This window comes from Etheostoma spectabile, chromosome 2, assembly GCF_008692095.1.
Source record: "Etheostoma spectabile isolate EspeVRDwgs_2016 chromosome 2, UIUC_Espe_1.0, whole genome shotgun sequence".
Classification (NCBI taxonomy): domain Eukaryota; kingdom Metazoa; phylum Chordata; class Actinopteri; order Perciformes; family Percidae; genus Etheostoma; species Etheostoma spectabile.
This window is the reverse complement of record NC_045734.1, coordinates 29,992,705-30,010,497: the sequence shown is the minus strand read 5'-3', so window position 1 is coordinate 30,010,497 and position 17,793 is coordinate 29,992,705. Positions and strand designations below refer to the sequence as shown.

Here is a 17,793-nt window from a genome sequence, read left to right as displayed (position 1 = left end):
GATATACTGTACTTAATGGAAGTTGCATAGGCTATCAAAAATCTACAATGAGTTTGGCAGATCACCTGAAAACTTTGCCTTGATAAAGTATGATTGCACCCTTTACCTGTCCAAGCCTGCCCTCCACTGTATAGTTAGAATGTATTGTTGCTGTCAATGTCCGTATTTAGTCAGTGAGTGAATAGTATATTGAATATGTGTTATATGTGTTTTATTTATTTTGTTAAAGATTGTTTTTTGGCCATTTTTAGACCTTTTTCACAGGACAGATGAAGACATGAAAGGGGAGAGAGAGGGGGAATGACTGCAGCAAAAGGGCTGCAGGTCAGAGTCAAACCCGCGGCAGCGGCGTTGAGGAGTAAAGGACTAATTATGAGCACCTGCTCTACCAACTGAGCTATCCGGCCACCCAATAAGTATGATTGTGATTCAAAACGTTTAGTCAGGACCACACAAGAAACAACAAATGACATAAATTGAAACCATAAAGGACATACTGTGTTGTGTACTGTGCACGTTTTCCATAGCAACCAAGTCTGAGAGCAAATCTCCACGACAAAAGAAAGCATGCTGAAGCAAACTGGTAATTTATGTGCTGCTCATTCAGCTGTATCCTGCTGCTTATTCTATATATAGTGATAGTTTGCGCGTAATTACAGTACGTGCAATGCTTCAGTTGAAAGGTTCAAACCTATTCATGTTCAACAAAGACGTTTTGTGTTTTAAATTAGTGGCGAGCCTTACATGCTCAAACAGGATTGACATTACATAGCCAATCAATTATACCTGCAGCCACAAACAATGGAAATAATGAACAGAACCATACAGTCACTTCTGCCCAATGAACCCTTCCCCACTCACTTCACTACCGCATTAATACAACTCCCCACACATTACTTACATATGCAATCAATGAAAATTAGCAATTAGCCTCCTAATTAGCAATTAAGTATATAATTACATCAACAATATGCTAACGAGACCTTGCTAATAACTAGCTGGATCCTCATCAACAGAGGCCTTTGATTGCTGTAGTCTTGCAGGGCCTACAGGCTTTTGTTCTCTGAAATGGCTGAACATGTAAGATGTGTTAAATGGAATGAACAGCAGTATAAATATACGTAGAATCAAACACAATCAAGTTCAAGAGTAGCAGCAAAGACACAAACCAACAAATGAACCCTTAAGAGTATTCTTCAGTGTATTTAACCTATTGTCTCACTGTCTCACTGGTGTGGAGATAAGGTCAACATGTCAACTGTTTAAATTGAGGGCATTAACAGCACGACTCATATGCACAAATACTGGTTGAAAAGGTAGACATCCTGTAAATTTCCCATTTCTCATTCATCCAAGCAAAGTAAAGTACAAAGATAATCGTACAAGCAGTTACAAATAAAAGGATATTTGTCAGAGAAAGACCGCTTTGGGGTCTGAGGGTATATTCCGACTCAGATGATTTGCATGCTCTGATATGTTGTTGATTTAAAATATTCGGGAATGGAAGCCAATCAATGGAAGCCTGCACCTTTGCCCCTTGCCTTCCACTCGATGTGTGTTGCCATTCAAAACAACAATCTTCAAGTTAGCAAGCTACATGCTGAAACTGTTTTGAATTAGTTTTGAACACAATTTGGATCGCGCAACAAATCAGGCCTCTTGGTTCTTTCGGGGAATGATTGTAATGGTTTACAAAGAATAGGTTTCGGGCATTTACTCTCTATAATAGGGATGTTTTGGGTCCGAACGGTGGGATTGCTGTGGACAAAATACACACAGCTCAAGACATTGCGGCCTTAATTGTTGTCAATACTGCCGGTAAAGTGAATGGCGTTACCCCTGAAAAAACATTGACTTAAACTTTAACCCACAACATCTGTTGCATCCCAAGTGCAGCCTGTCTAGCAGCTGAGCAGACAGAGAGCAGAGTGGGCGACTAGGTAGTTCACTAACTTGTTGAACCAATATAAGCCACTCTGTTTTAGTCTACGAAACGTGCATGCAGGCTGAATTCAACCGTGGCATTATATCGGGATAAAGCTATAAACAGAAGGTCACTCCGCTAGCTGCTAGGCTAATGTGCAATGATAAACACTGCAGGTGTAATGTTAATGTGTCTACATCAGCTGAGAACGGAGAAATGTCTTTGCCTTCCCTACTGTGTGTGTTATGTGTCATGGAATATTGCCCTCCCCAACTTGCCAAAGGTCGGATTTGCTCCATCTTTTGATGATAAGTTTTGTTTAAAAAACCTTGAATCCATGTAAGACACAATGTCATCAGACCCAATCCATGATATTAGACACAACGTGGCGGTGCACACGTGCAGGCCAATATTTTATTAAAGTTGACTCATTGTGTCAGGTGGTTCATTCTTATGCACTCTACCCTGTTGCAGCACAGTCCACGAAGCCGTTGCTCCTATCTCAACTCTGCTGGCAAAGAAGCAGTAGAAGAGGGTGTACAAGTGTCCAGGTCAAAAGTAGTTTAACCAACTTAAGGAACAGAAACGAGCCGCGCTGCTCTGCAAGGCATTTCTCTGCTCTTCCATCACCCCATCACAGGAATCGTTGTACAGCCTCTCATGCTGCTTCCTGTTACTCACTGTTTAATAATGATGCAGCTAGTGCTGTGTTCAGCTGAAAAATTGTGAGTCGACTCTGGGCTTCTCAACTAATACAGTGGACACTACGCAAGAGTGGGGGTTTAAGTCTACGACCCACACACACACACACACACACCACACACACACACACACACACACACACCACCCTGTTATACACTCATGTTAGATGTTCTGTCATCTATCTATCTATCTATCTATCTATCTATCTATCTATCTATCTGTCTGTCTGTCTGTCTGTCTGTCTGTCTCTGAATACCAGTTTTAGCCCTTTCTTTTTTATTTGTTTGGCACTTGGACATATCAGTTTATCAAACTTGTAGGTAAACTCCTGCTGTAGCTGTTGTCAATTTAAAAAGTCAGCACCCTGGGGCACCTGGGTGGCTCACCTGGTAGCGTGCTTGCCCATATATGGAGGTTCACTCCTTGACGCAGCGGATGCAAGTTTGACACCAACCTTCTGCCCTTTGCTGCATGTCATTCTCCCTCTCTCTCCCCTTTCATGTCTTCATCTGTCTTATACAATAAAGGCCTAAAATGTCCAAAAGATTGTCTTAAAAAAAAAATCTGCTCAGTCAATATGTGTGGCACATGAGCTTTTGCTGCTCTTGGGGCTTTCAAGAGCTTAGTATCATTGGAGGATGATAAGTCTACTTCAAGAATCCCTTTGTTTCGAGAAAAATAGCAAGAGCAGAATAGGGTGTGGGCAGAACAATAAAATGACACAGAACAGTGTGTGTTTGTGTGTGTGTGTGTGTGTGTGCTTATGAGAGTAAGTACATGTGAAAAATGAGTAAGACAGAAAGAGGGCTGTGATTCACACCTAACAAGAGGATTCTTCATTTTTTTCCCCAATATTTCCTGGCCTTTTTATTGGTCTTAATGGTCCCACATGAACCTACAGTTAAAGCCACTTGATTGGTTTTATACTCCCTCAGGGCCAATCTCAAGGGCCCAAGTCAGGAAGTGAAGAGAGAGAATAGTGGATTAGGGGGCAACCGTCAACCTTTAGAAATTTGAAATGTACAATATCTAATCAAAATCTGAAATGTACTCTAAGGAAAGAGCTTCAAGCAAAGGAAATAGTTGAAAACTTGGCTGTCTTTTTATGGTTTATGCTGTTGTGTCATAAAGAACAAGGAAAAAGGTCTATTCCTCCTCAAAACTCTCATTACATTTTTTATTGTGCTCATCTTTCTTGCTTTTAAAACCCCATGTGAACAGGGCAGCTTTTTGTCATCCAGTACAACTGTCAGACCTTCAGGCGTTTTAAGGTATTAACCTAAAATGATCTTTGACAGACCCTTAAAGTAAAGGAAGTGTTGGAATCATAAAGAACAAGTAAAGAAAATTGTATGTCATGTCATAATGTGATACACAACAGAACAAAGAAATATAGCTGAAATCATGCAGATGCCATTATTTCGATGGAACCTAAAAGTTAGGCATTTACGATACAATGTTCTATGACTGCAGGAATCAAATGATGTATTCCTAAAATCCATTACGGAAATCCACAGGGTAGTTTATTTGTTGTCTTAATCTTCTGTCATGCAGATTTCTCGACTAAGGCTTTAGTGTTAATGTAGCAAATAGCTATTCCAGAATAAAACACCATCCTACTCACTGTGGTTACTAGCACAAAAGGTCCTCTAGCTTTTAGGATTCTCCACTCATTTACTGCCACATCAACCAAAGCTGACAGCAATTTGTCTCTCTGCACTCAGGTAAACAAAGGCAAGCCACTGAAATACAAATAGCTTATACTTACACCCCCATACATACATACCTCACTCCGATATTTATTCCATTATGAGTCAAGTCAAAAGTAATCAGTGAACACGGCTGCAGAGCAGTGAAACACTATCTATACAGTGCTATAGCAAATCAAAATGACTATTATAAAGTTATGGCCTGGGCCTTTTTTTGTGTGATGCACTTTGTGACACTGTCTGTAAAAAGGTGCTCTATCAAATCCAATCATCATTATTATAGGGTGACCAAACGTCCTCTTTTGCCAGGACATGTTTTTATGTACTGTCCGGGGCGTCCGCGGGGGTTTATAAATGTATGAAATTTTCCCGGGACCATTAGGCTTGTACTTAAATTGACTGGCGCTTTGCACACAATACTACGGTACTTTGTTGCGTGACCCAATTCTCGAGAGTCTGCCTTGCGGGCGGCTCTGCAACGTGCACATACAGGGAGCAGATCGGACAGGGAGCACATACAGGGAGCAGATCAGACAGGACCATCATACAGGGAGCAGATCAGACAGCGGAGCACATACTTGGAGCAGATAAGACAGGGAGCACATACAGGGAGCAGATCAGACAGGGAGCACATACAGGGAGTAGATACAGGGCACAACAGGGAGATCACGTGGAGCAGATCAGACAGGGAGCACATACTTGGAGCAGATAAGACAGGGAGCACATACAGGGAGAAGATCAGACAGGGAGCACATACAGGGAGCAGATCAGACAGCGGAGCAGATCAGACAGGGAGCACATACAGGGAGAAGAACCGACAAGGAGCACATACAGGGAGCAGATCAGACAGCGGAGCATCATACAGGGAGCAGATCAGACAGCGGAGCACATACAGGGACAGATCAACAGCGGAGCAGATCAGACAGGGAGCACATACAGGGAGCAGATCAGACAGCGGAGCAGATCAGACAGGAGCAGATCAGACAAGGAGCACATACAGGGAGCAGATCAGACAGCGGAGCAGATCAGACAGCGGAGCAGACGCTTAAGAGCAGCTTCACAGCTGAACTGCAAAAAAAACTTTCCACGTACCGTCCCAGTTGGGACAAGTGGGAGGCGGAGTGCACCGTGTGCAAAGCTGGCACATTTGTGTCAGTGTCTAATAAAGGTGCTGGAGAACATCTTATTACATTGAAAAGGTTTTAAGAGATATTTAGTTGAAGCTGGATTTTGAAGCTGACACGAGAATAGGTCATATTTAAAACATTATTTCATATTTATTTATTTGAAAGGAGCTACTATTTTTTTACAGGTTGTTATATATTTTATTTTATTACATAAGTTGTTTTAACCTTGAGGCATAACAAAGCATGTCCATTAACCTCTGAGAAGCCTGTCTGAAATTGTGTGTTTAAGGGTCCTGTTTTTTTGGAAATCAAAATATGGTCACCCTATAACATGAGACCATCATCAGCACAGCTTGAAGATGGGTGTGCTCATCTGGCTATTTGCTAAAGCTACTTATCGTCTTATCATGTCTGCCTACTAAAAAATCTGCAAACCCAGTAATCACTTTATGAAGCATGATAATACACAACAAAGAAGCATGAACATCTCCCATTAGGTCTGTTCGGTAGATAAACATTAGACCAAAACCTTTAGCAAAAATAGAAATACTATGCATTAACGCTGGATTTCTGAAAACCCATTCTTTATTTACTGTGTTTCTTTTTTAGATCAGAGCAACATTTATAAATATTCTGACAGCATATTATCAAAAATACATTGGTTTGATTGGTTTCTGTTTTAATGTAGTATGTCTTGTAATATTCTGTAGTTTTTAATGTATTATTTTGTCTTTGTGTTTTTGTCCTTTAGCCCAAAGCAACAACTTTTTACATCAAGCACAGTGCCCTCTCACAGCAACTTCAAGCTGTGTCATTAGCAAAGAAAAGAAAGAAAGAAAGAAAAAAACAATGTTTAGCACCTGAACATGGATTCACATATATTTTACAGGGTATACTGTATGCAGGGAGGAAGCTCAAGAGGACCAGGCTGAGCAAGTCCTTAGGATCTGTGTCTTCACACAAAAGAAGAAGATGAAGGTGCATCCAAAACTGATGTGTTGTTGTTGAAGGGACTGAGGTACGTGACAACTGTGGAAGTGTTGCAAAGGCAAAGGTCTCCTGCTCATGGGTATCATTTATGTCATTAACTTGAGTTACTCCCCGAAAACGAAGTGCACTTTTGAAGTTCTTCAAGAGCTTCTTCTAGAGCTTGATGTCCTAAAGTTGTCCCTAAAAATCCTGACTCTGCAAAACAAGCTTATGGCTTGAGTGCACATGTTTGACCCATGAGTTGTCCTTTCAAAGAGGGCGCTAAAAGAAAAATATGGCACAGTTGTATTTATCTATTTTCTTATTTTTCTCTTGTTTTAACGTTGTCCTTTTTAATTCAACTTGCTGCACTGTATTAAACATGTGGCCATGTAAAGTGGCTAAGTTTTGGGGACACAAGAAAAGAAGTTAGATCAGCATTTTCAAGTTAAACCAGAGGTTCTCAACTGGTGGGTCATTGGGCCATTTTCAACGAATCAGGGATGTGAGTGTGGGCGTGAAAAGCACAAGGGGCAAAATATCACATTTCTTTTGTATCAAGATGCAAAAACTTTCCTAGGTTTTCCCAAGTAAATAACCATCAAAATTGTTTTCAGTGTATGTAAGCTTTTGTGGTTACATTATTGTGTGTGTGTGTGTTTGTTTGTGTGTGTGTCTGTTGTCCAGTAAAATGCCAACGTACCCACTTGGGACTTTAGTGGGAAAGAAAAGTAGATCGACCAAACAGAAAAACTGTTGATGTGGACATTATTCCAAAATCAGAGTGTGTGTGTGTGTGTGTGTGTGTGTGTGTGTGTGTGTGTGTTGTGTGTGTGTGTGTGTGCGTGCGGTGCGTGTGTATTCCTGAGTACATGCATGTGTAAGTCAGAGCATACTGTGCTGTTTAGATCGCTGTGGGACCTTTTAGTGTTTTGGTCAGACAACATCATATATCATGGTGGTTTTTATAACCAAAGAGCTGTCTGAAAAAGAGCAAGAGAAGTGGTGTGTGTGTGTGTGTGGTGTGTGTGTGTGTGTGTGTGTGTGGTGTGTGTGTGTGTGTGTGTGTGTGGTGTGTGTGTGTGTGTGAGAGAGGAGGAGAGGCAGGCAGACAAGAAAAACATGAGGAAGGAAACAAGGAGATGGCCACTTGAAATGATTCATTTTTACAGATGTGAGAAAAAATGACTTCTGCCTCTGATACTCATATTCATATCACTAAAGCCTAAAAAAAAGATAGAAAAAGAGATAAAAAAGAAAAAAAAAGAATACTGCTGTTGGGAAAAACATTGTTTGCAGAATTATTTCCCTTCACAACGTTAACATTTTAGCTTTGTTCATTTTGTTGTATCTCTGTTGTGTCACACATGTTTCGGGTCTTTACTGTCATTATCATCCATATTATGTATTGCAGGTCATGACTATAAGTAGATGCAAAAGTGAGCTATCATTAGCAAGCAATCACAGCAGAAATAATATGGCTCCTGTTATGGCTTATTCATGTAATATATCCATATATCATCCTTCCCCAGTCATTCTCACTGTCACATCATTTTCATAACATCTATTATAAGGTGGACTCTAAATTCACATTGGTGTCGCATTGTCCCTCTGTGCTCAACAACAATCCACTAATGAATTTTGAAATACACAGATTAATTAAGAGGTTGGTCTATTTATCATTGTTTAGTGTGTGTAACAGATAAGGTTAGTTACCGAACCCTGTGCCTTTACCGGTACCAACCAAATCACGTCGGTACTACCAAGTATTGGTTCACATGAAATTAAACAGTGCCAAATTTCGGTACCTGAGAGTAAGCCTAAGCTTATCTGTCCTCTCAGTATATTGACAGAGAGCGGAGGTCCGACACACACACACCACACACACACACACACGCGCAGAGGTGCGGACAGAACAAACTACGTCGGCTTTGCAGTTTTTTTGAAGTCGCGGTGAGTCACAGCAATGCCGATGAAGTGGTTTCAAGTGTGGTTACAGTTTTACAAAACTTCACGCAGACACCATTCACTGTGATGTGATATTAACGGCGAGGCGAAAGGGGTCACGGTTCTGTTGACACTACACTTCCTCCGTGACGAGCAGGCAGTTAGGGAGTTTCTATGCCCCGGGGACTGTCTGACAGGTTGAGGTTGTAAGACAAGGCAGCTTAATTTGTACAGCCCCTTTTCAGCAACAAAGCAACTCAAAGTGCTTTACATGAAACATTAAAGAGTGATGAAAATAAAACAGGGTAAAATATAATTATATACAAATACAAGAATAAAAGTTACAGAGAGTGAGAAATTAATAATTATGCAATTGAATAGGTTTATAGGGATGGGTTTGGGAGGAGAGAGGGATGGCTTTTATGTTTTATTTTTGTTTAATTTCTGTCAGGGTAAAATATTCTTAATAAATAACATAATGTTCTAATTAAGTTGGTTTGGATTTGGTTTTGAATTATTACAGAGGGAAAGTACCGAAAAAAGTATTGTTGGGTATCAGGAACCAAATTTCAGGTACCGGTATAGGGACAGGTATTGGTTCAGATGCAAAAGGCACCCAACCGTAGTAACAGAGTAACATTATAAACACATACCTCCACACAAGTTCAGAAAGAATACTGACAACTCTGCGCTGCAAAAAAAAAAAAAAAATGTTTATCAAATTGGACAGACATCCTCCTCCTGCTTTCTTTTCCCAGCTCTGTGTCCAGGACAGTAGTGATAAGCTGCAGCTTTTAGCTGGCTGACAGAGTAAAACATGAATGAAATGAAAATTGAATAATGTGCTCCAGCTCTGTGTGCTGGCGGTTTATGGCTTCATACGCTACTTGCTGGGAGTTCAACCAACTCCCTGTGCAACAAAAGAGAGCCAATACGGTCTAAAGAGCTAAACTGTCCACTGGACTGAGGACACACACACACACACACACACACACACATACACACACACACGCACACACACGCACACACACACACACACACACACACACATCTAAGCATGCTAGCCTATTTGGCAACTGTTGCTCATTGCCATCCCTTGCAGCAGACATAGTATGCGTGTGTGTGTGTGTGTGTGTGTGTGTGTGTGTGTGTGTGTGTGTGTGTGTGCGTGTGTGTGTGTGTGTGTGTGTGTGTGTGTGTGTGCGCAGTCATACATCATTACCTGTGCTGGCAGGTGTAATGCAGAGGGGACTCTGGTGTTGAAGCTTCAGTCGATCAGGACCGTACAGTTGTACAAAGCGCTAAAAAAAAAGACGCAAACATGTTGGTAAGAAATGAAAAAGTCAGGATCCTACTGGTCAGTACTTTTAATTCCTAACTCTGGGTTAGCTAGGGCTGGGTGTATCACTACAACTTTATTTTCTTTCAATGATAAAATAAGAAGAGACAAATATGCAGAATTTATTAAAATCTAAGGCATTACATTTCGAGCCAGTGACTACTTGAGTCTACTGAACGTAGAGGTTAGGCAGATGTAGTGAAGTAGTGCAGACGCTGACTGACAACGTTTGATTGAGTACTCCTGGGGGCTCAGTGCCTACAGTATTTGCAATTTTTAGCTCTGGTATTTTACAAAAAAAATTGCAGGTGCAGATTGCCATGGCTCTTATATTTGAATTTGAATTGCTAAACTTGAATAAGTTTAATTGTAACATGAAGGTAGCGTCTGAATATAATTATTCAGTTAGAAGGGTCCTGTGTCCAGGTCATAATTTGATGGAAAAATCGACATTGAACAGTTTATATCATAAACACACCTAAAAACTTAAAGACACAGACAAAGCAGTTAATTTAATGCATTTATTTTTTAATGGCAATCTCTAATACAGCAAATATTCATACAGTATATTCGACATCTCTCTTTGGCCTCTGTCTCACTGCTCTCTTGTCTTTTGCTTTCCCTCTCCTCCCCCTCATCTCTCCCTTCTGCTGATGCTACTGCAGCGCCTGGCCCGGGTTTGTCCTCCTGGATCGGGGCAATCAGACGGCTGCAGACTGCTCTAATGCCCCATCCATGTTGACAAACCAGGGCCAACCCGCTGCGGTGGTTTCCATCCTCAGTGACCACCCCCGTTTGTTCCTTAGTCCCTGTTAAAAGACAGCAAACACAAGAAAACAATTGGTAACGTTATGAATGCAACAACGTTACGTTATACTTTTTACGTGGGAATCTACTCATACATTTTAGCATTCATTTAACGTTGCTAGTAGAGTAAACAAGGGGCAGATTTACCTCCCATCCTCAGCTACAGCTGATAAACACACACATTTCTAAATCTCTGCTACCGTTAAGCATTTACAGTAACGGCATATAAAAAGAGATAAAAAGGCCAGCGGACATTAAACTTTAGAAACAAATAACAGCCACCCAGCTGACAGCCTAATCTTGAATGATTAGGTTGATTAGGTTCAGTTAGCGTAACGTTACCTTATTAATAGCAATTTGTACACGCATTAAAGCGTTTAGCTTTACATTAAGATAAACATTAACAGTGATAACAAATGCACAGCAAACACTAAAGATACTTACATTTAAATGATTTTTGTGCCATCAGCGATGCTGTTCTAATTTTGCTTCACTACGCTTACGTCCGCCATGCCGGCAAAGCCACGCGCATAGGATTGTGGGTGCATGAAAAGATACACATTGATCTGCGCTCGATTGGTCTTCCTTCATCCTTTAAGTACCAGCATGTCTGTCACAGTAACTTGAAAATTAATTTTGTGAACTGAAGGTGAAGATATATAGAGAGTTGAATTTTCATTCATGATCATATTTTATTGGACTTCAGTTTCAAAGTATGCTATTCAGATTCAGTTTTCCAATGCAATGATTCAAAGTAAACAATACACTTTCAAATTATGTGATTCAAATTCAGTTTTTCAATGCAATTTTTCAGGTTTAGCAATTCCAATTCAAATATAAATAATTCAAATTCAGTTTCTGTTGGCACATATTTCAGCCCATACAATGGGCAAGGCAGCTTTATTTGTAGAGCACATTTCAGCAACAGGTCAATTCAAAGTGCTTTACACAAAAACAGTTAAACAGTTAAAAAATAAAAACAGATAAAACACAAGAATAAGCAGTTAAAAACTAAAAACAGATAAAACACAAGAATAAAAGTTACAGTGCAGTATAACAAATTAAACATTAAAGAAATGAACAGCCATTTAAAGAAAGGCAATATTAAAAATAAAGGTCTTCAGCCTTGATTTAAAAGAACTGAGAGTAGCAGCGACCTGCAGTTTTCCGGGAGTTTGCTCCAGATATGAGGAGCATAGAAACTGAATGCTGCTTCACCCTGTTTCGTTCTGACTCTGGGGACAGAAAGCAGACGTGTCCCTAATGACCTGAGAGATCTGGGTGGTTGGTAGTTTACTAGCAGATCAGAGAGGTATTTTGGCCCTAAACTGTTTAGTGATTTATAAACTAGCAAAATCAATTATTTGAGTCACAGGAAGCCAGTGTAAAGACTTCAGAATTGGAGTGATGTGATCCAGTCTCTTGGTCTTAGTGAGCACTCGAGCAGCAGCGTTTTGAATCAGCTGCAGCTGTCTGATTGATTTCTTAGGGAGACCTGTAAAAGACACCGTTACAGTAGTCAAGTCTAGTGAAGATGAAAGCATGGAAAAAATTTTCCCAAATCCTGTTGACACATAAGTCCTTTAACCCTTCATATATTCTTAAGCTGATTATAGACTGATTTTGTAATTGTCTTAATGTGGCTGTTAAAGTTCAGGTCTGAGTCCATGACTACACCAAGATTTCTGGCTTTGTCTGTTGTTTTTAACATTGTTGTTTGAAGCTGAGTGCAGACTTTTAAACCTCCTTTGCTCAAAAAACAACCACATTAGTTTTTCCTTCATTTAATTTCAGAAAGTTCTGGCACATCCAGCCGTTAATTTGTTCGATGCACTTAAGTCAGTTTACAATTTAAATTTGTAAATTTGTGTGTCGTCCGCATAATTATGGTAACTTATTTAGTTGTTTTCCAAAATCTGAGCCAGTGAAAGCATGTAGATGTTAAACAAAAGAGGCCCCTGAATGGAGCCTTGGGGAACCCCGCACGTCATATTTGTATGCTTAGATGCATAATTACCATAATTGTGTTGGAGAAGAAGGACCTCCTTGCATTCCTCAGTTCCAAATTAAAAATGCAAAGTTTCTCTTCATGGGTGTTATAATGGACCAGGAGATTTGTTTTTCGCCACCTTCGTTCAGCTTTTTGACACTCTCTTTTTTCTGTTCTCACCAGTAGGACATTTCTCCAATGGGGATTTTTTTTTACCAGAGACAACTTTGACCATAGTGGGAGCAATAGCATCAATAACATTTGTAATTTTTCCGTTGAAATTATCTGCAAGTTCAGTCACTGAGAGCCCAAGGAGAAGCAGGATTCTTGCAGAATTACTGGATGTACATGACATTTTTTAAACTCATTATTATTTATGTAAAACATATAATTTCTGGTAAGAGATTTGTTTTTTTGCTGCTGGTGGGATCTCATTACTTCTCCATTCCTCCCTTTACCGACACAAACAGAAACTCAATCATTTGCCCTTTTAGGGGCAGCAGTAGCTGGACTTGAACACTCAGGTTCCCAAGCCTAGTCCCCTCAGCCCAAGGACGCAGTGTGGATGGGTTCCGGAACCGAACCCCTAACTTTTTGGGCACCATCCTAGGCAGTGCACTCTCTCTGACAGCTCTCCACACATGAATGTGTGTGTATTTCTGGCCTGTGTGTATAAAATAACAAGAGAAGGAATAACACTACATCTGCCCAAGAGGGATTATTAATTAGCAATTCCTTATTTCTCACTTCTTTCCATTTGAAACTTGTTCAGGGAATTTTATCATATCAAAAAGAGATAAAGAGACAGCACGAGAGAGTGAGCAAGCAAGAAAATGAAACTAAGGTTGTTACTAAATTAAAAATAGCTGCAGAAAAATCTCAGCAACACTCAACAAATAGACTTTCTCAATCTCAGTTGTGTTGTTAGGACAACCTGGATGCTGACCTGTGCCAAATTTGTATTCTGACTATTAGACATAAATTAATCTTAAACCCAACTATTCAGCCCAGTCTGTAAATGGGTTCTAATGCACTGGGAATAAATAGTAATACATTTATTTTAAATAGTGCTTTAAAAATGGTACTCAAACACACTTTACAAGGTAGAAAGAAAGAAATACAATAGCAAGATCAGTATGAAAAAATAAGTAAAGATGAGTGCATAACTTCTTCTTCTGCTTTGGTATGTTACACCCAGTGGTACTACTACTGCCCCCTAGCTGTTAAAATTCTGCATGTAAAGTACACAACTTTATTTTTGTTTTTCTGTTCTTTTTTTCTTATTAATGCAGACTGAGTCTTGAGTTCAATGGACTTTACCATCATATTTGGGTTTACTTAGGGAAATGTTCCGGAATATGGTGTCTGGGGCTGATGGGTTGTTCTTGAAGGGTGTGGCTGTTTTGTGTCTTTGTGCTTTACAACCCTGTATTGCATCAGTGTATTCAATCAATTTCATATTTATGTCTGAAAAGTGAAAGAAGGTCTACTACTGGTTGTTTTTGTACTTTCAATGGATGATGCTAAAGGATTCAAAATCATTAACTTAAATATTAGGAGCCTTTTGCCGAAAAATGACTTACTTCATATATGGATTGTTCTCCATAAACCTAACGTTATTACAATGTCTGAATCATGGCTTAACGGATAACAAAATAAACCTTACAATCTATATCTTATATAGATCTGACAGGTGCTCCAGGGGTGGAGGTGTTGCGATTTACGTCAGAGTTAATCATACCCCCAATTGAGCCTCTACATTTTGAATGTGGGTTTATTAAGGTAATCTTTTACACAAATAAATGTTTATCCTTCGGTAGTATCTATAGGCCACCCACCTTCACCTGTAGAGTCCTTTGACTGCCTGACCGCTACTATTAATTCCATTTCCTGTAGAAATTAATTTGTAATACTGTGTTTTAATATAAATTGGTTAGATAAGTCTTCTAACAATGAAAAACCTATACTTAATAGTTTAAAATTGTACTCAATTAATTAATGAGCCTACTTGAATCACCCCTAGAACCAAATCTTTGCTTGACTGAAGACTTGTTGCACACCCCAAAAGAATCATAAGGTCTGGTGTTATGTCTGACTGCTTTAGTTATTGATGAACTGCATATGGAAAATCAAACTTCCTAAATTGCCACCAAGACTTATCAAAATTAGACAACATAGGAAATTCAATTTGAATGTATTTATTAATGATTTGATTGCTATTAATTGGGGCAGATACCAATTAATACCAGAAGTACAAGATGCTTGGGACTTTCTGCATTCAGAGTGTATTGATGTTGTGGACAAACAAATGCTCCCTGGAGAATTACAAAGGTCAAGGGTAAACATCTTCCTTGGATCAGCCCCGAACTAATTAGTCTGTTTAGGTACCGGGACAAAGTGTGGTCAACATTCTGTCAGACAAGGGCTGATTGGGAAATATTCAGGCAATTGAGAAATTTGAGCAAGACAAAAACTCGTAATGCTAAATCAAAATTCTATAATGTCTTACTAGTGATTTTAAGAAGCAATATTGGGAAAAAAAATCAAAACCATTATTAATACATCAGATAAACACTGTATTAATCAAATAAGAGTGGCTGACACAACACTTCATGACTCTTTATCTATTGCCCAAGCATTCAATCAGCATTTTTCCTCAGTCTGTTCCAACGTATTACCAAGTTCCTTTGGTAATACTTCACCCTGCTGCAGTTCTTTTTCTTTTAGTTAAATTTCACAAACTGAAGTTCAGAATGCCATTAATTATCTAAATGTTAACAGTGGTGCTGGACTTGATGGATTAAAAAACAGGTTTATTAAACTAGTTTACCATATTCTTATGCATCCATTTATTCAACATGTCTTTCCCTACATGTGAGTTACCAGCTATCTGGAAATGTGCACGCATCCCTCCACTCCATAAAAATAGAGATGCACTTGACCCAAACAATTATAGACCTATATACATTATACACTCTATTGCTAAAGTCTTTGAAAAATTAATTTATAATCAACTTTCACACTATCTCACTACCAATAATATCCTATCACAATTTCAATCCGGCTTCAGGTCCAATCACTCCACAACTACTGCCCTACTTAAATTGCAGATAATGGTGAACTCCCAGATGCCATCTTTATTGATTTATGTAAAGCTTTTGATATTGTTGATCATTACCACCTTTTCGATAAGCCCCAATGAAATCGGCCTTTTCTGAAAATGCAGTTTTGTGGTTTAATTATCTGCCTACCATCTGCTGCTTTACCTGTGATTATTCATGCCCCTATGTATCTTCTTTTTCTTTTTTGTCTGTCATGTCTACGTACCTTTTGTTTGTTTGTAAAACACAAATGTAAAGTGTCTTTGAGTGTTTAGAAAAGCGCTATGAAAAAGAAATGTATTATTTTTAATATTATTAATAAAAATAATAATAATAATTCATACTTGCATAATAGAAAACAATGTGTAGTCCTACAGGGAAGTAAATCAGATTTTTGTGAATCAATTTCTCTTAAATGTATTGCTAGTTATATTGACAGAAAGGCATAAAAGTTGTGTTAATTCAGCTACTGCACATACCTCTGTTTATTTCCTGTTATCTGGTGAAGTCGGTTGTCACAACTTTTGTCCCTTTCTGTCACATCTACTGCAGTCAAATTCTCTGTGTTCACTTGAAAGGAATAACTGCACATGGCAGGCCCTGGTAATGACATGTTGAGCCTGTGTAGAGGCCAAAAACAAGTTTAGAACTTGCCCTGTTGAAGCCTGTTGGGTGCTGACTCTAGCAGGAGGATAACTCGGGGTAGACTGCACTGATTGGTTTCATTTGTCTCGCTACTAACAGCCCTACACATTTAAAAAAAAAGAGCTACATGTTGAAATTGACTGGAATTCTCCTTTAAGTTTAAGGCTCCAGCAGATTGGAATAACATTAAGAATCTGTAGAAAAAGGATCAATTTCTTTATTTGGCGTGTTTAAACATACCCTGCCTGCTCACTTTAAAATAAACTGCCTCCGTTATTAAAGATGTATGTTATCCTTATATCTATTGTCTATACCTGATGTTTATATTTGACTGTTAGAAATTCACTCATACTCTACTGTTACTTATTTACTTATTATTGACCATCTTGGCCTATTGTTGGTAGTAATTTATTGATGAACATATGCAGGTGTTGTTGTTGTTGTTTTTGCTTTTTTTAATTCTCTCTTGTTATGTAATTATTGTATTATATGTTTGGACCCCTCAAAAACGAGATGATACATCTCAAGGGGTTTATCCTAATAAACAAATTTGAACAATAACAACAAGAGATAAATAGGAAAAGGTAAAACAAAAGAGAGAGTAACACAAATGCATAAACTACATTCCTGTGTGTTACTGCCTCATACCCCTATACATTGTAGTTTCCGATGTCTATTTGAAAGCACCAAACTATTTGTTTGTGCCAGCAATGAATCACATTGTACACATTTTTGCTCTTTGTACCACGGCATAAACACATTACAAATCATCATAACACAGACAGAGAGAGATAGACATTAAAATAACCAAGACACAAAAATATACAGAACAAGTCCGCTGTGCAGGACTAATGATGAACTGTCTGTGTTAATGGACAGACATTTTCTGGGAGGCTGACCTTTCTGTAACTGATAGTATTCATCATTCACCAGCAGTAGAGAAGATATATATACAGGATATCTCATACATTATCATTTTATTTTTAATCTTTTTTTTTGAGAATTCCAAGAATATGACAAAAAATGACACTTAGCAACATAAAGCCCAACTGCGTTGGCAACACAAATAGGTGTTAGGGATGGATTCCATAGTAACACAATGTTTAGCATATTTACATTAATGCTGGAAACAAAAACGGCAGAATAAGGAAACATATGGTGACCATACAAATTCATACACAAACACACAGACAAGACCCTGAACCTGATCCTGAAGATGGACTCAGGAATCCCTGTAACGGTTAGATCCACTACTGTATATCATTCCTTACAATGAGCACATTTCTGTTTTGTTCTAAAATTTGTGTCCCAGCTACCACATTCTCCAGACTAACACTGGGCTGAGTGCTAAAGCTACCAGGCTCTCATTGAAATAAATAAAGGTGGCAACTAGCTGGTTCCCAGTCTGAAGGGCCCTCGGTTTACTAATACTAAGGTATATACACTTACTTACTTAGTATAATATTTACGAAAAGGTGACCTACACATTTTGAGTTAAACATGACAATGATGTCTTTATTCCGAGGTCAAGCT

The 17,793-nt window shown here is 38.9% G+C and overlaps 1 long non-coding RNA gene across 1 annotated transcript in view; it reads right to left on the bottom strand.

Annotated features, from left to right (window-relative positions):
• Positions 1–17,793, bottom strand: part of LOC116702372 (uncharacterized) — a 63,525-nt gene that overhangs the window by 27,860 nt on the left and 17,872 nt on the right. Inside the window, exon 2 of the long non-coding RNA XR_004335138.1 lies at positions 9,601–9,679. This is a non-coding gene — a long non-coding RNA (uncharacterized LOC116702372). The remainder of the gene's footprint in view (positions 1–9,600; positions 9,680–17,793) is intronic.